This window comes from Zophobas morio, unplaced genomic scaffold (assembly GCF_036711695.1).
Source record: "Zophobas morio isolate AGI-343-1 ecotype UQ-CSIRO unplaced genomic scaffold, CSIRO_AGI_Zmor_V1 ptg000004l, whole genome shotgun sequence".
Classification (NCBI taxonomy): Eukaryota; Metazoa; Arthropoda; class Insecta; order Coleoptera; family Tenebrionidae; genus Zophobas; species Zophobas morio.
The window spans coordinates 861,486-885,599 of record NW_026972109.1 but is presented as its reverse complement, the minus strand read 5'-3'; the positions used below and the strand labels follow the sequence as shown (position 1 = coordinate 885,599).

General features: G+C 34.0%; 1 protein-coding gene across 1 annotated transcript in view; it reads right to left on the bottom strand.

The window, feature by feature from the left end:
- Positions 1 to 24,114, bottom strand: part of LOC135136827 (protein tiptop) — a 226,178-nt gene that overhangs the window by 97,253 nt on the left and 104,811 nt on the right. The window lies entirely within an intron of this gene.

Below are 24,114 nucleotides of genomic sequence, written 5' to 3'. Positions count from 1 at the left end.
GCGAACACACTCATCGATCGTAACTTTACTTCTTGATGTCTGTTGTTCTTTGTGGAATCGAGAGAAGTTCGACAGACCACGGCGGCCTGCATTCTTTCTATTATTTATGACATTTTCGGAAAACACATGCTCAAAAATATGCCGCGTGACGCGCCGAGGCGGGAGGCGAGGTGCATCGGTGACGCAAACCGAGACGGTCGAATGCGGTTTTAGGAATAGAGGAGCTGTTTTTTTGTAGCGGGACACCACACTAGACTTGGTTTTTTTGTGTAATAACAATGGAATTTTCGCACACACGGACTTTGATTCTTACAACAGGAACTAGGTTTCCTAAAAATTACGTCGATCGCTAGGGAAAAATTCTGTCTAAAACTTAAACGCCGAGGTTGTTTAATGGAACACGTTTAGATTATTTATGAAGAATATTGATTGCTCTAAATTTATACGCAAAAATTGGTCGAAGGTTATTTTGACAGAACTTCCTTCCAAAGTCAGTCTTATCTTAGCAAGAACTAGCCCCGCCCACCCACCCTCTCTTTTCCTAGAGGATATATCAACTGCCAAAATCAGTCTTATCTTAGCAAGTACTAACTTCTTTAAAAAAATATTAACATTTTGACATTTTTGTTTCCTGATAACCGTTATAAAGTACCTAAATGACACACCCACAGCTTTTCTGAACCGAATTTTCCAATTCAGCAGTTTTTCATAATTTTTTGTTTTTTCAGTTTTCCCAACTGCAATTTTTCAGTTTTCAAGTTTCAATTTTTCATTTTTCGATTTTTTAGTTTCTGATTTCTTCAAATTTTCGACTTGAAATTTTTCGCTTCGGTTTTTTTGTTCCCATTATTTTACAAACTTTTCGATTTTTACGTTCTGATTTCATAATTTTTCTTTTTTCAATGTGAAAATATTCAATTTATTGATTTTTCAAGTTTTTTAATTACAATTTCTCGGTTTTTGTGGTGTTTTTGAATCAATTAGAAAAAATCTCGGGAGCCCTTTGTGTCTTGTTTTTGATGTAACTTAAAAGGTTTTCGAACCACCTCTCCTCATTCTAACGACAAATGTTATTTCCGTTCCGTATAAGATCATTTATTTCATTCAAATCGGATAAAATCAATCACTGAAAATAAGACAGGGTGGGTGGGCGGGGCTAATTATGTTTTTCTGTCAAGTGGGAGTGGAAACTATTTGATAATAGAATCTAGGATGTAAAAAAAAATAATTCTTATTTCATGCACTTAGCGTATATTGCCAAAATCAGTTTTATTTTAACTAGCTAATACTAGCCCCGCCCACCCGCCCTCTATTTTCTTAAAGGGTACATGAACTGCCAAAATCAGTCCTATCTTGGCAAGTACTAGGCCCACCCACCCCCCCTTTTCTCATTCTTACCACTAATTTTATTTACGTTCAGCATAAGTTCATTCATTTAATTCATATCGGATAAAATGAATCACTGAAAAGGAGACAGGGTGGGTGGGCGGGGCTAATTTTTCTTCAAAATTAAATTTTATTTTGAAATTAATGCCAATGAAAAACTCTTATGGGAGACAACCTAATCTGAAAACAATAAAAATGAACTAAAAATCACAAAGAAAGGTAACTTTTTCTTAGAAAGTATTTCAATTGCCAAAATCAGTCTTATCTTAGCAAGTACTAGCCCCGCCCACCCGCCCTCTATTTTCTTAGCGGGTACATCAACTGCCAAAATTTTTCAGTTTTTCTGTTTTCGACATCTGAATTTTGCAACTTCTCGATTTGACTTTTTCCAATTTTCAATATTTAATTTTTCAATTTTTGGATTTTTAGTTTTCCATCTCTTCAAATTTTTGACTTGCAATATTTCGTTTCGGTTTTTTATTTTGAAAATTTTTCGATTTATATATTCTGATTTTATGATTTTTCTTTTTTCAATGTGAAATTTTCAATTTCTGGATTTTTCAATTTTTTGAATTGCAATTTTTCGGTTTTCAAATTTTCAATTTTTTTTTCTTTTAGATTTTTTAATTTTTCGTTTCTTAAATTTTAGATTATTCGTTTCTCAATTTCTCATTTCTTCAATTTTATTTGCAATTTTTCTAGTTTTCGTTTTAAATATGTAATTATAATGATAATTTTAACATTTTTTCCATTTTTCATTTATTAAATTTTTGAATTTTTCCATATTTAAATTAATAGTTTTGGGTTTTCCGATTTTTCGATTCGATTAATTTTTTTCTTCTTTCCAATTTTTGGATTCATTATTTTTTTTAACTTGAAAGTTTTTTTCAATGTTCAGATTTTTCGTTTCTTCAGTTCTTCGATTTGCAATTTTTCGATTTTTCACTTTTTCAAAATTTTGCAATTTTTGTCGATTTTTTAGTTTTCCGAATTTCAATGTTTCTATTTTTTGTTCAAATTTTCGACTTGCTATTTTTCGTTTCAGTTTTTTATTTTCTTTAATTTTACCATTTTTCGATTTCATGTTCTGATTTTATAATTTTTCCTTTTTCAATGGCAAAATTTTCAATTTCTTTATTTTTGAATTTTTTGAATTGCAATTTCTCGGTTATCAATTTTTCTATTTTTTTTTCTATTTAGATTTTCTAATTTTTCGTTTTTTAGATTTTGGATTAATCCTGTCTCAATTTTTTATTTATTCAATTTTTGAGTTGCAATTTTTCTAGTTTTCATTTTAAATATGTAATAATAATTATCATTTTTAAAATTTTTCCATTTTTCACCTTGCGTAATTTTAAAACATTTTTACATTTATTAGATTTTTGAATTTTTCCATATTTAAATGAACAGTTTTTTCTTCTTTCCAATTTTTTTCATTCATTAATTTGTAAGTTTCTTGATTTTTAGTTTTTCGTTTCTTCAGGTCTCCGATTTACAATTTTTCGATTTTTTACTTTTTCAGAATTTTGCAATTTTTTTCCGATTTTTTTGTTTTTCGATTTTGAATTCTTCCATTTTTTGTTTTTTGCATTTCTTCAATTTTCGACTTGCAATTTTTCGTTTCGGTTTCTTATTTTCTTTATTTTTAAAATTTTTCGATTTTTATGTTCTGATTTTATAATTCTTCTTTTTTCAATGTGAAAATTTTCAATTTCTTGATTTTTCGGTTTTTGGAATGCAATTACTCGGTTTTCAATTTTTCAATTTTTTTCATTTAAATTTTTTAACGAATCGTTTGTATCAATTTTAGATTATTTGTTTCTAAATTTTTCAATTTTTCATTTCCTCAATTTTTTATTTCCAATTTTTCTAGTTTTCATGTTAAATATGTAGTAATAATTATAATTTTTAAAATTTTTCCTTTTATCACTGGTGGTTTTTAAGACTTTTTCATTTACATTACATTTTTGAACTTTTCGATTTTAATTCAACAATTTTTGGGTTTTCCAATTTTTCGTTTCGATTAATTTTTTCTTCTCTCCAATTGTCGATTCATTCATTTTTTTCGACTTGTAAGTGTCTTTATTCTTAATTTTTTTTTCCGACTTTTTAGTTTTTTGATTTTTAATTTTTCGATTTTTCAACTTTTTGAATCTAAAAAATGGAAAAATTGCAAAACTAAAATTGAGAAATCGAAAATTGAAAAACGAAAAAGTATTAAATGGACACTTTGGAAAATTTAAAAACTAGGAAATTAGGAACTTGAAATATTGAAGAAACGAAAAAGTGAAAAATCAAAAGATTAAAAACTGAGAAAATAAAAAATCGAAGTATGAAAATGTATTGAAAATTAGACATTGGAAAATTTGGAGAATTGAATTATAACATCGAAAAAACCTTGAAAAAATAAACAGAAATCAAATCGAGAAAATGAAAAATTGAAAAATCGAAAAATTAAAGATTAAGGAACTGAAAAAAATTGCATAATTGAAAAACTGAATCGAAAAATTGAAGAGGCGAAAAACTGAAAAATGTTAACAGGGGGAAATTAAAAGTTAGAAAAAATTAAAGTTGAAAAGACGAAAAATTATGAAACCGAAACATTCCAAAATTGAAAAATTGAAAAATGAAAGAAAGCGAAAAAACGAAAAATTGTGATATAAAAAAATTGGTGGAAGGTAAATAAATTCAAATTTTTCTAATCATCCTAGATTCTATTATTAGTTTCCACTCCCACTCGACCGAAGAACATAATCAGCCCCACCCACCCACCCTGTCTCCTTTTCAGTGATTGATTTTATCCGATATGAATGATGGAATCTTATACTAAAAGGAATTAAAATTAGTCCTTAGAATAAGAAGAGGGGGGGTGGGTGGGCGGGGCTAATACTTGCTAAGATAAGACTGACTTTGGCAAATGACATACCTTCCAAAAAAATAGAGGGTGGGTGGGCGGGGCTAGTACTTGCTAAGATAAGACTGATTTTGGCAAATCACATACCCTCTAAAAAAATTGAAGGTGGGTGGGCGGCCCTAGTATTTGATAAGATAAGACTGACTTTGGCACTTTTGACATTTTCTTGTAGATTTCTATATCCAGAAGTAATTTGGCTTCGTTTCTTCGGAAATTCATAGCGTTTTTCCAAAATTGCTAATTGAACTAAGAAATAAATTTTATAGCAATGGTATAACAAAAAAAGTTACGATTAGCGCTTTTTTTACCTTTTTCACATTCTAGATTCTATTATCAGTTTCCACTCCTACTCGACAGAGAACATAATTAATTCACTTTATCGTTGCCTGTTTTTTTTTACATATTGTTACCTTAATAATTTTGTATGATGAAAGCTGTGATTAAAGGCACGTAGGTTTTCCATTTAATCATTTCCGTGGCAGTTAATTTTTCTCAGTCAACTGTAGGCGACATTTCACTTTAACAATTAAAATATCTTTGTAGAAAGGTCCAAAGGTGCGCCAAACATTAAAATAACCATCGATCATCCAAAAACGACTGGAGAAAACATCCATAAATATCATACTATTACGACGTGAATATCACCCAATTCGAATTTGCCGGGCGAATACAAAGTCAGTTACTCATACGCCGATGCATTTTACAATGTTTTAATTTACTATCTTCATGTGTGCATCGTTGCTTAAAATAAACAACACATCAAATCAAACCAAGCTAATTAAAAAATAAGCGTGTGAAGACAGATTTTATTTACATACTACCTAGTGCACCGTGAAGCGAAGAAACACGCTTGCAAACAATAAGCAATTAAAATTAATTCAGTGGTGCCTTAATAATTTTAATCTTTTATTGAAATGGAAAATTAATATTAATAAATAATCGAGACTGATATTGTCAACACCACCAATGAGTTACGAATGATAACGCGGTGACATTTCGTTGGATGATAATTTATCGATTTCAATATAGTGTCACCAATGTGCTGTTGGACACAGGATGTGTAAATTTTTCGATCCGGCTCGATGGACTAACGTCGTCGAATGCAAATATAACGAAATAGATAATAGACTTACCAACAGGTAGGTGGGTGTGATAATTGGCACTTACCTGAAAAGAAAAGTATAATTAGAGATCGAGTTATCAATATAATCGAATTTTATAAGTTTCTTGGCTTTGCAAGGTATGAACGATCGTATTTTTTGATTATAAATTGTAGAACAAAAGTTTCTCGCTTCACACTCGCAACTGCGTTAAACTTGTACACAATCACCTCCATTCACCCATGATAATTCCCTTTGTTGTTGTCAGTCAGTATCAGTATAGCCGTTACATCAAATTCCATCAATCGATTAAATTTGATTGGCGGATTCTCGCTCACGACACTTCTCCTTTCCATCTTTCTTAACAATCAATCACGCGTACAAAATTAATGAAATTTCATCAATAAGTATAATGCTATAGAAATATCGACCTAAGAGCAGACACTAAGCGTCACGTGATATTGACTTAGGGCTTATATTTATGGGCAATTCAGTGTCGTTTCATGGGGTACCAATATTGGTTTGATAACCGCCCGGTCATATATCAAATTAATGTCCCATTATTGCAATGTCGGCGAAAATGGCAGCTAGTCAAGCCTCCATCCACGTTACATTATATTTTGTTTTAAAGTGCACTCCACTGTTTGTATAATAGGTGTATAGAGCCGGATTATCCCGCTGACCCGGAACCGACCCGATTACTCGAAATTAAACCTACAAAAACGCTCAAAAACCGATACTTAAGTAATTACTTGTCGATGCAATTAGCCACAAGGAGTTTCCACACGTTTGCAGAGGCATTGTCTAACCTGTATGCGCTCGCATTAGTAAATTACAACAGCGGCGACTCGTCGATAATGCAAATCACGCTCCATAGGTGTCTCAAACCCTTCAAAAAGTGCATGTACCCAAAATAATCAGGCAATTATCGCCGCCAGCCGGCGACGCCGACTTAGTTCCGATCGCGCACTCGTACTCCTGGGGTCCGCCGCCCCCAAGTCGAGCCGGCGGCCCTGATTTATGTGATTCCGGAATCATGGCTCTCGTCGTGGCGCATACAGCGCGGATATTTATTTTATACATCTGTTCCCCTTGACATAATGTCCCTCTATATATCGCGTGCATGCTTTTAGAGTGAAGGCTGTTAAAGAAAAGGAAGGGCTTCGGCCGTCGCGGCGACACAGACGAAGACGGCGCGAATCTCCGATGGATGGATCGTGTCTAGGGTGGTGGGAGTTAGCCATTGAGAAAAGATCTACGAGTATGAGTTTGTTGTACTGACTGCACAGGGTGCTTTATCGGAGACGGCCGAGTCGCCACTTCGCCCTGGGGGCGGCCGCCCCGCACCTGCCCCGGGTTTAGTTCGCAGGACCATCTACCACTCTCCGATATGGTGGAAAGTTTGAGGACCACTAAGAGGATTTTAATTTCTTGCTAGGCACGCACCACAGGTCCTATTTTGAACCTCAGGAGTATCATGATTGTATCGTGGGCCCAATCAATACGTCCATCAGATGTGAGCAACCAGGATAACAAAAACTTTTTCCCGTTACAAAACAATTATTAGCGTGGAACGTACGGCCCGTGGCGGTGTCGGTGGCGAAGTTGGCCCTAAACAAAGACGGGTAGCAGAGCGAACGTCTTCCATTAAATGATGAATCGACTATCGAGACTGAATTAAAATTCCACTCTGTTTCGGGACAAAGCTGTCACTCTGGCTGTCACTTAGAACAAAGATGGCAGATGAGATGGTGATGGACGTTGTTCTGCAGACTTTATAAAACCGCTTGTCAACTTATCAACTCACTGTTAAAGCCGTACTCCAGACAAAGACACACACGTGGAGGGAGCAGTGGGAGCGAAAAGGCTGAGACGAGCACCGTATGCTGCCGCTCTTCTGGTATGCTTTATATGGAAATTATGATTACCGTCATGGGGATGTAGCGGGCTATAATTGAGAACAGTCGATTAAAATTTTTGCGGGCTTTGAAAAGAGAAGGAATTCATGAATATAATAAATATTAAGGGCATCAACACGTGTCCGCCGGTCTTCGGAAATCCATTAGACCATAATCGGGTCCGGCAAGCCGGGTGGAAATGGGCGTGCACTTATTCTCCGCGACCATTGCAGATCTTCTGATATTGTGCATTTCTGAGCGCTGCGGCGAAGGTCAACTCGATCGTTGTCGTTAATTTATTGAACATATTGCAGACTGCAGAAGTGCAGCACCGTTGTTGGACGTCCTTTCTCCGTCTTTCGTCCAACGAATGCCAACAAACATATGGAATAAATCACGGACAACGTCGGACCCGAATCATCCAACCACGCGCTGAATTATTTTCGTTTCTGCCGGTTCGGGAATGTTATTCTTTCTACTTATTCGGATGGTTTCTCTGTATATGCGGAAAGTTTATTTATTCGAATTGCAAGAAGAAACAGAATTGTCTTGTTTGAGATGAGATGAGCTGGCGTGATTCGCGGCAAAAATTCGACGTTCTTAATCAATAACGCCAAAAACCCGTTCCGAAATGAGAACTCTTGCTCGATACGTGTACAGATTAATCTTTCCCGTAAACTGTGCGAGATGCTCGCGGTAAACAACCACCGGCAGTTGCGCTTTACTCACTTTGCTGACCTCAGCGTACTTTCCAGCCTTGGCTTAAAAATCTTTAAACAACACACACTACATCCGGATCATTGGTTGTCTAATTACTGGACTCTCTCTGGACTCCAGTTTCAACGTAATATTTTTGCTGGTACGAAATGTCACCCTTGTGAACTCTTCGAAAGGGCCAAAGTCGCGGAAGCTTGTATAACTGAACACTAATCAAAAAGAATTGTTATGTTTACCGATAAGTGTAGTTGTTTTCCACAAAGCTCACATTTATTTATTATTATCACTGAATTCAAAAGCGAGACAAATTACTGACAACTATTACAAATTATTCATTAGAATATTTATTATTTATGTCGTATTGTCAGGGTATGGCAAATTGCGCAATTAAAATTGTATTGAAACACCATGTAATTCGAAATAAAACTTAGTGACAATATGCATATTCTGCTTCGAGTCCGTTATAATCAAATTAAAATGTGCGGAACTTTGGAGGATAATTGAATTACAAAAGGCAAGAACTAAAGACATTTTAACAAAATTTAAAAAATGTTATTAAGATTAAAAACTACCCATGGAATATTCTACAGTTGTAAAAGGTTACGCCTATTTTTATATATTTCATAAACTCAGAGAGAGCTGAGCTTTCTATGACCGAACTTGTTTTATATGAAAAACGCCTAAATGATGTCAATTTTCGGATGAAGATAGTAAATGCAACATCTGCACCAGGTAAAGGAAAAACTTCTCAGGTTTTGAAGTCTCAAGTTCTTTCTTAGTTCTCTAGTTTCTAGTTTTCAAAACTTTTTTTTAGAATCTTGAAGCTTTCACCTTTAAAATGTCGACAATTCAATACTTTAATCTTGCAGCTTCTACATTTTGAGTCTCGAAGCTTAGATTTTGTGTAGTCTGTAATTCTGAAGATTTCATTTCAACGTCTCCACATTTTAAACCACGAAGCTTTGAGGAAAACTTCTCAGGTCTTGAAATCTCGACTGCTTTTTTGGTTCTCTAGTTTCTAGTTTTTAAAATTTCGGTCTTTTAGAATCTTGAAGCTTGAACTTTCGCTTGAAGCCTTGAACTTTAAAATCTCGACAATTCAATACTTTAGATGTTGCAGCTTGTACATTTTGAGTGTCGAAGCTTAGATTTTGCCCAGTCTAGAATTCTCAAGAATTCATTTCAACGTCTCCACATTTTAAACCTCGAAGCTTTGGGGAAAACTTCTCAGGTCTTGAAATCTCGACTCCTTTTTTAGTTCTCTAGTTTCTAGTTTTTAAAATTTCGGTCTTTTAGAATCTTGAAGCTTGAACTTTCGCTTGAAGCCTTGAACTTTAAAATCTCGACAATTCAATATTTTAGATCTCGCAGCTTGTACATTTTGAGTGTCGAAGCTTAGATTTTGCCCAGTCTAGAATTCTCAAGAATTCATTTCAACGTCTCCACACTTTAAACCTCGAAACTTTGGGGAAAACTTCTCAGGTCTTGAAATCTCGACTCCTTTTTTAGTTCCCTAGTTTCTAGTTTTTAAAATTTCGGTCTTTTAGAATCTTGAAGCTTGAACTTTCGCTTGAAGCCTTGAACTTTAAAATCTCGACAATGCAATACTTTAGATCTCGCAGCTTGTACATTTTGAGTGTCGAAGCTTAGATTTTGCCCAGTCTAGAATTCTGAAGAATTCATTTCAACGTCTCCACATTTTATACCTCGAAGCTTTGGGGAAAACTTCTCAGGTCTTGAAATCTAGACTCCTTTTTTAGTTCTCTAGGTTCTAGTTTTTAAAATTTCAGTCTTTTAGAATCTTGAAGCTTGAACTTTAAAATCTCGACAATCCAATACTTCAGATCTTGCAGCTTCTACATTTTGAGTCTCGAAGCTTAGATTTTGTGCAGCTTAGAATTCTTTTCAACGTCTTCACACTTTAAATCTCGAAGCTTTGGGTGTTAAAATCTTTAAGTTTTGTATCTTCAAATTTCGAACATCAATTTTTTTAAATCTTTAATATTCGAGTGACCTTTGCAAGTTTATGATGATAAATCAGTTTTAAATTTCTAAACTTCCACTTTTTAAATTTGGAAATTTCAGTATTAATATCAAAGCTCCTACTTTTTAAAATTCCAGTTTTTTACGATACTGAAGCTTTGGTCTTATTGTTAAAATATCAACAATTCAATACTTTATGAGCCGTTCACAAAAGTTCAGTTAAATATTTGACTGCGATAAAATTACCACGTGACCGACTCTAAGCCAACCAGACTTCGCTAAACGTCTCACTAAATACGTGATTTACTTAATCTCAATTAAAGTATGTTATTGACATATGTTGCAGCTTCCACATTTTAAATCTCGAAGCTTTGAGTGTTCCAATCCCGAAGTTTAATTTTTGAAATCTCGAAGCTTGTTGACGAAATAAGTCTACACATACTAAGAAAATAGGGCAAAGTGTAGCCCCGCCCGCCCACCCTGTCTCAATTGTGATGACTTTTTTTATTCGTCGTGAGCCAAGAGGGCGGAGCTTACCTGCAAAATCCTTATTTCTCTACCAGAAATTAAAAACATGTTTTTGAGTATCGTGTTATTCAAAGAATACTACGTATATTATGAAAAAAAACTAAAGCCAAAGATTAGGCTCCACCTATACCAACCCCGATCTCAATTCTCAATTGTGATGAATTTTTCATTCGTTGTCAGATCGAGGGGCGGGGCTTAATTGCAAGATCTATATTGTCTACAAGAATTTACCATTTTAAACTTGTTTTAAGTTTCTTGTTCTGAAAAGACGACTACGTATATTAACAAAAAAGGTAAAATATAAGCCCCGCCCGAGAGCCAAAGGAGCGAAATTTAATGGCAAAATCCTTATTGTGTCTCTACAAGAAATTTCAATGTAAGACATTTTTTCGAGTATGGCATTATTCAAAGGATACCAAGTATATTAAGAAAAAATTAAAGCCAAAGATTAAGCTCCACCTACACCTGTCCTGATCTAAATAGTAATTCGTTGGAAGATCTAGGGGCGGACCCTGATTGCAAAATCCATATTTCCTAACAAAAATTTACCATTTTAAACGTGTTTTAAAAGTTTTTTTCTAAGAACAAAAAAAATCATCACTCATCAAACTGAGATGGAATGGGTGGGGGGGGATTTCTATTTTGCCTCTTTTTTCTTAATATACATAGTATTCTTTGAACAACAGAATACTCAAAAACACGTTCTTAATTTCTTGTAAAGAAGTAAGTATTTTGCAGTTAAGCTCCGCCCCCTTGGTTCACGGCGAATAAAAAACAATCATCACAATTGAGACAGGGCGGGTGGGCGGGGCTTATATTTTGTCTTTGTTCTTACTGTACGTAGTCGTCTTTTCAGAACAACAAACTTAAAACATGGTTAAAATGGTAAATTTTTGTAGACAAATACGGATCTTACAATTAAGCCCCGCCCCTCGAATTGACAATTAATGAAAAATTCATCGTAATTGAAAATTAAGATCGGGGCGGATATGGTTGGGGCTTAAACTTTGGCTTTATTTTTTTCTTAGACATAGTAATAAAAACATGTTTAATTTCTCGTAGAAAAATAAGGATTTTGCAGTTAAGCTCCGCCCCCTTGGCTCACGATGCATAAGAAACATCATCGCAATTGAGACAGGGCGGGTGGGCGGGGCTTATATTTTGTCTTTGTTCTTACTGTACGTAGTCGTCTTTTCAGAACAACAAACTTAAAACATGTTTAAAATTGTAAATTTTTGTAGACAAATACGGATCTTACAATTAAGCCCCGCCCCTCGATTTGACAATTAATGAAAAATTCATCGAAATTGAAAATTAAGATCGGGGCGGATATGGTTGGGGCTTAAACTTTGGCTTTATTTTTTTCTTAGACAGTAATAAAAAAATGTTTTAATTTCTCGTAGAAAAATAAAGATTTTGCAGTTAAGCTCCGCCTCCTTGGCTCACGACGCATAAGAAACATCGTCACAATTGAGATAGGGTGGGTGGGCGGGGCTACATTTTGCTTTTTTCTTTCTTAATATGTGTAGACCTATTTCAACCACAAGAAACTTGAAATATGTCTACTGGTAAATTTTTGTAGTAATCCAGATTTTAAAAGTAACAATTGAGACAGGGCGGGTGGGCGGGCTTACATTTGGCCTTTTTGTTTTAATATGTGTAGATTTCTTTTCACAAGATGAAACTTAAAAACATGTTTAAAAGGGAAAATTCGTATAAGAAAAATTGATTTTGCCATTAGGCTCCGCCCCATAATACCAAAATCTATATTTCCTTGCAAAAATATACCATTTTAACCATGTCTTAAGTTGTGAAAAGATGGCTATGTATTAAGAGGGAAAAAAAAAGCAAAATATTACCCCGCCCACCCGCCCTGTCTCAATTCTGATGATTTTTTTTATTCGTCGTAAGCTGAGAGATGGGGCTTAATTGTAAAATCCTTATTTCTCTACAAGAAATAAAAAACATGTTTTTGAGTATCGTGTTGTTCAAAGAATGCTATGTATATTAAGAAAAAAACAAGCCAAAAATTAAGCCCCACCCATATCCATCCCAAGCTCAACTGTGATGAATTTTTCATTCGTTGTCAGACCGAGGGGCGGAGCTTAATTGCAAAATTGATACTTTCTTATATTTTACCTTTCTTGTTATGAAAAGAAGATTACACATATTAACTTTATGTTGAAGCTTTGTTTCTAAAATCTCGACAATTCAATATTTTAGACCTTGCAGCCTTCACATTCTCGAAGCTTAGATTTGGGTGCTGAAATCTTGAAGTTCCATGTTTAAACTCCAAAGCTGAAATCTGTAACCTTTGAGTTTTTAAAACAATGTGGCGTCGACAAGTCTTGCTCTTTTTCTGAGAAAATATAATGATAATAGTAATAATAAAAAGTCTAAACGTTGATATTCATTTCTACATTTCAACATCAAAGTGGACACTTTCTAGACTTCTACTTTTTAAATTCGAAAGCTTCAATATTAATTTCAAAGCTCCTATCGATGCTTAAATCTTTTATCAAACTCGAGGTACAACAGGTAAAGGAAAAACTTCGACTCTTCAGATCTGGAAGTCTCAACTTCTTATTTTTTCGAGTTTCTAGTTTTTAGCTGTTGAAGTTTCAACTTTATATTCCACATTTTAAATCTGTAAGCTTAGATTTTGCGCTAGAATTCATTTCAACCTCGAACTTTTAGGTGGCCAAATCTTGAAGTTTAATTTCTGAAATCTCGAAGCTTCTATTTTTAAATTCTAAAGTTTCAACACCCATTAATCTCTGCTTGTAGGGGTAAAAGCAATCTATAGAATAGTATGTAGAGGTCAAATATACGAATTGATGAAGGTCAGGGCAGTCTTTCCGTCACGGGTGGTGTGAAATTGCGGCTCTCCACGTGAAGCGCTCCTCGTAGAAGGAATTGCGTCACTCGGCGTAACCGCAGCAGTGACCCTAAATGAAATTCGTAAGCCCTCCTAATCCTCTTTCCTCGGATGGAGTGGAATCGCGGCTCTCTGTGTGATCCGCTCGTTGTAAAAAGAATTGTGTTACTCGTACTTCAATGTTTCAAAGAAAATCAATAGCTAATTTTAAAGTCTCAGCTATAGTGCGTCTTTATAGAACCATAAATTCACTCATTTCATTGGGTCAAATTTCGACTCAATCGGATCTTGCTATTTCATTTACAAAGTGATCAGCTCTGTAGGTTGCGACAACCACCAAACCACAAAAAAGCGGCGCCTCGAAACTAGCGGTTTTGTATTTTTCGCACTGTAGAATTAGGTTGGATGTTAAAACGCTCCTATTGCAAGATTTCTCCGCCATCCCACGCAGCAAAAAAATGTAAACAACGTCCGAATCTTGCCCCTAGTTGTAAATTCGCCCGAATTTAATTACACCCCAACCCAATGATTATTTATGCATTTATGCTCGGTCATCACAAAATATCCGTTCGGACCCTTGCCCTCTTCCACTAAATTTATATTGTTTACGGGCCTTCAAAATCAGTTCGAGCGTGCGATTATAAATTTCCGGACCCTTTGGCACTGCAAGCTCGACATCTATTTATAAAATTGGAAGACGCCGCAACTATTTACTATTGTCAAATCGGAAACTTCGGCAGCAGCATTGTGCTTTGGAGCTCCGGAGGCGCGTATGCCTCGCACCGCTAATTGACAGTGAAATAATTCCCGGCTTTAAATAGTGTCAAAACAGGGTGTTGGCCGGTCGTCAGACGCCAGATGATTACGTTAGATTAATACGGTGTTATTAACAATCGCGGCCGAGTCGTCAACTTAGGCCGGCGGGCCAAAAGTGTCTCTGTTGCTGGATCTATTCTGAGTGTCTTCCTGTAAGTTCTTTCCACGTGTTGGCCATGAATCAATCAGACCAAACAACATTACAGGAATCTTGATCAAAGCGCGACATGATTGACGGCCAACGCATGCAGAAGGATGATTTTTGTCAGTCATGTGGCCGACGATTTATTGCCCGCGCTGAGCGAGTTTATATTCGTGCAATAGCGTCAATTAAAATTTGCTGCATTGGCAGACGCGCTGACAACACCAGGAAATGCACGATGCCGCACACCTGCGCGGACATGGCTACTACGAACACGGGTCATTTGCCGCTTGGTTGCGTCAGCGGTCGCGACTACTCGTCAAGTCAATCGCTCGCTGTCTATGGAAACGTTTGCCGTTTGCTTTCAAATTGAAAATAAAAATGCTAATTTCTCCTTAATCCACCATTATCTCGAAATAAATCGAAGCACGAGAAATATTTCGCGTGATTATAGCGACTCGAGTCCCACTTTCGTTATCGTTTGATTAAATTCAGATCTATTTTAAATATTCGCCGCCGTCCCAGCTTATAACACCTAAATATCGGGAAAAAACGTCAACGCGAACAATATCCGAAATTTTATGAAGCGTTCCTCCCTCTAGCAAAAAATCCAGCCGCTCTTGAACTTGAACCGCTTTCCTGCAGCCTATTTATCGTCGGAGCGAACTGGATAAATGCCACACGCACCGAAAAAATTAAATTTATTAAATTTATACCCCAAAGGAGTAGTCGAATTTGAATAGGTGGAAAAGCTTGATGACGTCACCACTTTTTTGGAAGGAAGAGTTTACCAGAAATTCCACGTATGAAACGACTGCTTAGCAGGGTCAAGCTCGAGTTCCCCTGCATGAAATATTGGAACACAGTCTTGCATTTAAATGTATTTTGGGTGTGCAGTGGCCGGCGCCCCAATGGGACTTTCGTGTACGTCAGCGCCGTCTAATATATTCGTTGAAGTATGAAAACAGATGCCGCATTGTCTCCTTCTAATAATTTAATAAGACAGCTTATATTATGTCAACTATTATTAGACATTCTTTGTGCTGATTGCTGCGCGAGCTCTGGCAAACGAGCCAAGTTGCGTAAGACGTCGTGAGAACCCGTTTCGTTTTCCTTAGGCCGACCCTGTCCTGGAATCGCAACGTCGGAGAAAGTTCCGGTGTGCGAACAGCACAGGTGTCCGGCTCTGGCGGCGGCGCGGATGGAAAGCCATCGGGCCTTGTCAAAAACTTGTAAATTATTGGCGTTTCGATTTGAAAGGTCTGACTGTGTGTGTGAGTGGCCGAAGTTGGTACAATGAAGCTGATGAATCGCCCCGGTTGAGTGATTTATGTCGGTCACAGTAAATTGTGTGTGAACTGAATAGCGTGTAGTCGCTCACGTGGCCCACCATAATTCTCGGGGCCCTAGGTAACTGCTAAATGCATGCTCGCATACGCCATTGTAGGGAAACCAAAACGTGGACTGATAAAAATTATTTCAATAGATAGGGGCTAAATTCTGAGTTTTATGTCTCAAAGGTTGAAATTTCAATGTTGGAGTACAAAAGCTTCGACTTTTCAGGCATTCAGGCCGTGAAGCAGAGACTTTTCAATTCGCGAAGCTTTCACTTTTTAAATTCTGAAGCTTCTACATTAATCTGCAAGCTTCGGGGTTATAAATCTCGATTCTCGACTTTTTAGTTCCCCGAGTTTCCAATTTTAAAAATCTCGCAACGCAGACTTTTTAAAAGTCAAAGCTTCAACATTTATCTTAAGCTGTGATCGCTTAAATGTCGGCACTTTCATATTTTAAACCCTGAAACTTCGATTTTTTAAATTTCGAAGCTTTGACTTTGCGCAAGTTCAACTTATAACTTCTAAATGTTAATCGCTAATTTAAATTTCAAAGCTCTGAGTGTTTATAACATGTTTCAAGTGCTTTTTTCTTCAAAAAGGTGATGTTTTGCCAATCGCTTCATTAAAGTCAAAGCTTTACGTTTCGACGTTTTGAATATCGGAACTTCAACATTTTAAGCTCTAAACTTCAACACTAATTAATCTCTTTTTAAATATCAAAGCTCGACCTCTGCAACCATTGATTCTTTTCAAAAAAAAGCTTTGACACTAATTTTGACATAGATTTTAAATCGTTATTTGTCAAAATGAACCCCTCCACTTTTTAAATCTTCAACTTTGACTTTTTAAATTGTAAAGTTTCAATATTAATATTAATTAAAAGCTCCAGACTTTTTTTAAATCTCTTTGACATTAATTTTGACTTCAATCCCAAACCCTTTTTTGATAAAGTGGACACTTCGACTTCTAAAATCTTGAACTTCGACTTGCAGACTTTGAAGCTTCATTATTATTAATATTAATTAAAAGCCCCGGATTTTTTTTTAATCTCTTTGACATTAATTTTGACATCAATCCCAAATGTTTATTTCTCAAAGTGGACACCTCGACTTTTTAAAGCTTCAATATTAATCCTAATTAAAAGCCAGTTTCTTAAATATTTTTGAAATTAATTTTAAAATCAAATTCGAAATTTTTATTTGTCAAAATAGAGACCTTGACTTTTTAAAACTTGAACTTGAAGTTTTAAATTTTGAAGATTCAATACTAAAAGTAAAACCCCGTTTTTTTAATATCTGCTATTAATTTTGACATTAATCCCAAATAGTTAATTTATTGGCCAAATGTTCATCTTGACTTTTTAAATCTTGAACTTCAACTTTTAAATCCTGAAGCTTCAATATTAATATTGATTAGAAAACTGTTTTTTTTTTTATTTTCGACATTAATTATGACATCAATTCCAAATTTTTCTTTGTTAAAGTGGACATCTCGACTTTTAAAATCTTGAACTTTGACTTTCAAAATTTGAAGCTTCATTATTAGTATTAATTAGAAGTTCCGGATTTTTTTAAACATTTTTGACATTAATTTTAACATCAATCCAAAACAACATGGACACCTTGACTTTGTAAATCTTGAACTTTTCAATTTTGAAGTTTAAATACTAAAAGTAAAATCACCGTTGTTTTTAATCTCCGCTATTAATTTTGACATTAATCCCAAATTGTTAATTTATTGTCAAAGTGGCCACCTGGACTTTTTAAATCTTGAACTTCAACTTCAATATTAATTAAAAGCCCGTTTTTTTTTAAATACTTTTGACATTCATTTTGACATCAATCCCAAATCCTTCTTTGTTAAACTGAACACCTTGACTTTTAAAATCTTGAACTTCGACTTTTAAACTCTGAAGCTTTATTATTAATATTAATTAAAAGTCCCGGATATTTTAAAATCTCTTTGACGTTAATTTTGACATCAATCCCAAATGTTTGTCAAACTAGACACCTTTTAAATCTTAAACTTCGACTTTAAAATTCAGAAGCTCCAATATTAATATTAATTAAAAGCCGGTTTTGGAAATATCTTTGACATTAATTTAACATCAATCCCAAATTTTTATTTGTCAAAAAGGACACATCGACTTGTTAAATCGTAAACTTGAACTTTTAAATTTCAGTTTCAATATTAACAATATTAAATTAAAACATCCGGGTTTTTTAAATCTCTGCTATTAAATTTGATAATTGTCAAAGTGTACACCTTAACCTTTTAAATCTTGAACTTCGACTTTTAAGCTTTAAATATAATAATATTAATATTAAATAAAAGCCCGTTTTTTAAAATACCTTTGACATTAATTTTGACATCAATCCCAAATCCTTCTTTGTTAAAGTGGACACGACTTTTAAAATCTTGAACTTCGACTTTTAAACTTTGAACTTGATTATTAATATTAATTAAAAGCTCCAGACTTTTTTAAATCTACTTGACGTTAATTTTGACATCAATCCCAAATTGTTAATTGTCAAAATGGACACCCTGACTTTTTAAATCTTGAACTTGAACTTTTAAATTTTGAAGTTTCAGTACTAATATCAAACTAAAAACCCCATTTTTTTTTTAATCTCTACTATAAAGTTTGACATCAATACCAAATTGTTAATTGTCAAAATGGACACCTTGACTGAACCTGAACTTCGACCTTTAAATTCTGAAGCTTCAATATTAATATTAATTAAAAGCTCGTTTTTTAAATATCTTTAACATTAATTTTGACCTCAATCCCAAATCCTTCTTTGTTAAAGTGGAAACTTCGAGTTTTAAACTTTGAAACTTCATTATTAATGTTAATTAAAAGCCCCGAATCTTTTTTTTTTTGTTAATTTCTTTGACATTCATTTTTACATCAATCCCAAATTTTTATTTTAAATCTTGAACTTCGTCTTTTAAATTGTGAAGCTTCAGCAGCAATACTTAATTAAAAGCCTCGATTTAGTTTTTAATCGCTTTGACATTAATTTTGGCTTCATTAAAGTCAAAGCTTTACATTTCGATGTTTTGAATAAATATCGGAACTTCAAGATTTTAACATCTAAAGCTTCAACACTAATCAATCTCTTTTTAAATATCAAAGCTCAACCTCTGCAACGATTGATTCTATTAAAAAAAAAAGCTTTGACACTAATTTTGACATACATTTTAAATCGTTATTTGTCAAAATGAACCCCTCCACTTTTAATCTTCAACTTTGACTTTTTTAATTGTGAAGTTTCAATATTAATATTAATTAAAAGCTCCAGAGTTTTTTTTAAATCTCTTTGACATTAATTTTGACTTCAATCCCAAACCATTTTTGTTAAAGTGGACACTTCGACTTCTAAAATCTTGAACTTTGACTTGTAGACTTTGAAGTTACATTATTAACTTAAAAGCCCCGGATTTTTTTTTAATCTCTTTGACATTAATTTTGACTTCAATCCCAAATGTTTGTCAAAGTGGACACCTCGACTTTTTAAATCTTAAACTTCGACTAAATTCAGAAGCTTCAATATTAATCCTAATTAAAAGCCAGTTTTTTTAATATTTTTGACATTAATTTCAAAATCAATTCGAAATTTTTATTTGTCAAAATAGAGACCTTGATTTTTTAAAACTTGAACTTGAAGTTTTAAATTTTGAAGTTTCAATACTAAAAATAAAACCCCATTTTTTTTAATATCTGCTATTAATCTTGACATTAATCCCAAATCGTTAATTTATTGGCAAAGTGTACATCTTGACTTTTTAAATCTTGAACTTCAACTTTTAAAACCTGAAGCTGCAATATTAATATTATTTAGAAACCCGTTTTTTTAATATCTTTGACATTCATTTTGATATCAATCCCAAATCTTTCTTTGTTAAAGTGGACACATCGACTTTTAAAATCTTGAATTTCGACTTTTAAACTTTGAACCTTCATTATTAACATTAATTAAAAGTTCCGGATTTCTTTTAAATCTTTTGACATTAAGTTTGACATCAATCCCAAATCCTTCTTTGTTAAAGTGGACACCTCGATTTTTATAATCTTGAACTTCGACTTTTAAACTTTGAAGCTTCATTATTAATATTAATTAAAAGCCCCGGATTTTTTTTAAGTCTGTTTGACATTAATTTTCACATCAATCTCAAATGTTTATTTATCAAAGTGGACATTTCGACTTTTTAAATCTTATACTTCGACTTTTAAATTCAGAAGCTTCAATATTAATATTAATAATTACAAGCCAGTTTTTTAAATGTCTTTGACATTAATTTTAACTTCAAACCGAAATTTTTATTTGTCAAAATGGACATATTTACTTTTTAAATTTTGAACTTCGACTTTTAGATCCGGAAGCTTCAATATTAATATTGATTAAAAAACAGGTTTTTTTATATCTTTAACATTAATTTTGAAATCGATTTCAAATCTTTCTTTGTTAAAGTGAACAGCTCCACTTTTAAAATCTTCAACTTCAACTTTTAAAGTTTGAACTTCATTATTAATATTAATTATTAGCCCCGGATTTTAAAAAAATCTTTTTGACATTAATTTTGACATCAATCCCAAATTTGTATTTGTCAAAATGGACACCCTGACTTTTTAAATCTTGAACTTGTACTTTTAAATTTTGAAGTTTCAATACTAATATTAAACTAAAAACCCCAGGTTTTTCTAAATCTCTGCTATTAAATTTTATATCAATCCCAAATCGTTAATTGTCAAACTGGACATCTTGGCTTCAATAGTAATATTAATTAAAAGCCCGGTGTTTTAAAGTAAAAAATATTTAACATTAATTTTGACTTCAATCCCAAATCCTTCTTTGTTAAAGTGGAAACTTCGACTTTTAAAATCTTGAACTTCGAGTTTTACACTTTGAAACTTCATTATTAATATTAATTAAAGGTCCCGGATCTCTTTTTTAATTTCTTTGACATTAATTTTGACATCAATCGCAAATTTTTATTTTTGTGAAAATCGTCTTTTTATAAATCTTTTTGACGTTAATTTTGAGATTAACCCCAAATTGTTAGTTGTCAAATTTGACACCTGATATTTTAAATCTTGAACTTCGACTTTTAAAGTGTGGAGCTTCAATGTTAATATTTATTACGATTTTTTAATATCAATCCCAAATATTTGTTTGTTACAATGCCATTAGTTTTGACTTTAGTTCCAAAACGTCATTTATCAAAAGGGATGCCTCGACTTTTCAAATCTTGAACTTCAATTTCTAAATTCTGAAGCTTCAATATTCATAATAACTAAAAATCCCGTTTTTTTGCATATTACAATGTTTGAATCCTACAGTTTTTTCGTTTTTTGAATCTCGAAACTTCGGATTTTTAAATTTCACGGCTTGATTTTTTTAATCTTTTAATTTCGAGTGTGAAATTTTTTAAACTTTAATTTATTCTTGACGACATTAAGAGATTTTTAAAAATTTCCGAGATTGGACTTCAGGAATTTCAAAGCTTACATTTTTTTAATCCAGTAAATTTCAAGATTTAAATTTTGACGCTTCAACACTACGACCGAAGTATCCTTCTAAATCACCAAAGTTCGAGTTTAAATCTCAAATATCGTGAACTTCAAACTTTCCAAACTTTTCAAACGTAAAGCTTGGACATTAATCTTGTGATTTCGAGTTTTTATGATCTGAGGACTTGGATATGAATTTTAACAAAATTTTCAACACTCGAACTTTGGAAATCTCGCGATTTTTTAAATATAATAGAGGCAACTTTTTAAGCTCAAAGCTGTTAAAAATCAAAAGATTGTTTTTTTTAAACCTAGAAGCTGCGGCTTTTCAAGCTCAACCATCGATTTTTAAACTCTCAACTAGAAGCTTTCATTGAATTCTTTATAGTTTGAACTTATCAAATTTCGAAACTCGGATTTTCAAATCTCACAGGTGGAAAGTTAAAGTTTGAAGCTTTAAAATCACGAAGTTTTATGTTTTTGAATAGCAAGCGTCAACTTTTCACACTAAAAGCTTCAGCTTTTCGAGGTTTGAAGTTCTGATTTTTTAAATAGCGAGTCTTGAATTTTGAATTAAATCACCAAGATTTAAAAATAACGTCATGAATGATGTTTTTAGAGAAAGTTATGTGTTGGATTCGTGACGATAGAAATTTGTAAAATTAAGTGCAGCGGTGGTATAATTTTAATTATTACACGCGCTGCAGCAAACGGTATACAATGGTAGTGTGGTAATTAGGTATAGTTGGTTGCAGCTCCGGGCGTGTTTTAAACGAAGTGCGAACTGGCGGTGCAAGTTATGGATATTTCGGGCGCGGGTCGAGCGGTCTGGATCCGCCCCTGTCAGCCGATTATTCTGCAGGTCCACTTCGGTCCAATCTCCTTGGAGAGTATTATTACGAGCAAGTGAGCTTTATATAGTGTTATGTAGCCCCATTTTCCCTGAAATACAATGCAGTGTTTTATAATGAAGAGTAGAAAAGCACATTCAAGCATTTCAAGTGGTTGTGCTTGCTGTAAAACCAAACGAGATGGACTTCAATAAGACAAAGTGCTAACTCTACTAACGCTTTGTATAGGCGAGAGCCGGTGAAAAAATACAGTCACATAGTCAGGTTTATCTTGCGTTTCTTCCCGCGTTTAATATTGTGTAGCAGGAGCAGTTTAGCGTCCATTTCGGTATATGTTACGTACCTATTTATTATTTTCCGGATGCATTCATCCAACTGAGAAGATTTCGTAACAAATTTATGTTTTTGCCTTCCCTTTTAGAGTGAATTATGGGATTATTCGTAACTATTTGCCGGAATGGCCGTTCGATGATTTCGCTTTGTTTCGTTGTTAATAATATCGTGATTTATGGTAAAATTTCAACGCGTCAAACCTCCCTCTTTTTCGAATGAAATTTTTGTCAAAGTAAACATGGCGGTTAATTGGCGTCCATAATTAAACAACACCACGGTACATATAGAATTGCTGCTACAAATTGGTAATATGAACCCACCTGGTGTGGTATTTCATAATTTCTTGTGAATATTGGCGTGACCAATAACGTGCGTCTTGATATGCACTTATTATACACGCTTCAACACATATGCCATGCACTTCGAAAGCGCGAACGAGCAGGTACGCGGACCACTCGCGATCCCACTGCTGCCAACAGAAATACGTATATACAGTGTGACACACTTTTTTTTCAAATCAATTTTCATTCTTCAAAAAAGTAACCAAAGTGGTTTCATCGTGAGTATAATTGCATACCCTCTTTCCGCCATAAAACGCGCGCAATGAGCACGATGTGAGTAATTAAGGTTGCCTGTAACTGTCTTTGTCATTAGTAGAGAATGTCCAGCTGTCATAGTAATTAATAATTAAATACTATAAATATTCGCAGATAGGCATACAAGGTGCGCAATAAATAATTGTTTACGACACATGAGTCTGTCATGGCTGGACCGAACAGTTTATTTAAATACACGACATGATGGACAGTCGTGTTGCGATATCATTATATTCCGTGCTCTCTGCACAATGCTAATTTGGATTTTATGATTTACTCCTCTTTCGATTTCCGGCCTCCGATGTTTTATACTCTGTATTTGGTATGTTGCAAATGCAAAACATGCCTCCTCATTTGCACATCGTACAGAGGAGCATTTTTTAACTTTAATTGCTGCGGCCAGGCGTGGAATTAGCACCAAATCTATTACACCGGGTCGCTGGAATAAATATCTTGAGAACCAATTGTACAAATCATCTGAAATTAGGTACAGGGGTACAAGAAGTTGAGCTCTAATTATTATTGATCAAAAAAAAATATTTTTTTGCTTCAATTTAAACACAAAAGACGAAGGTTTTTCTTTTTTTTATTAATGGGAATTTAAATCCTCAGGGACACTTAAGACTGTTGCGAGATCGTATAGTGGAGAATTGTTTCCCAATTACCAAAATCCAGAGTTAACAATATAAACTATTTGGTTCCAATAAAACGGTGCTCCACCCCATTTTGGACGTTAAGTGCGACAGTACTTAGAAGACAGTATTTGGAAGCGGTTATCATAACTTTTTTTGTCAATCTACAAGAGTGATTTCAACTACTTTTTGGATGTAGTTGAAAAATGGTTGAAAATGTCAAAAGTGCCAAAATCAGTCTTATCTTATCAATACTGGGACCCCCACCCACCCTCTATTCTCTTAGAAGGTATGTCATTTGCCAAAATCTGTCGTATCTTAGCAAATACTAGGCCCGCCCACCCACCCTCTATTTTCATGGAAGGTATGTCATTTGCCAAAATCAGTCTTATCTTAGCAAGTACTAGCCCCGCTCACCCCCCTCATCTCATTCTAACGACTAGTTTTATTTCCATTTAGTATAAGATCATTTCATCATTTAGAACGGA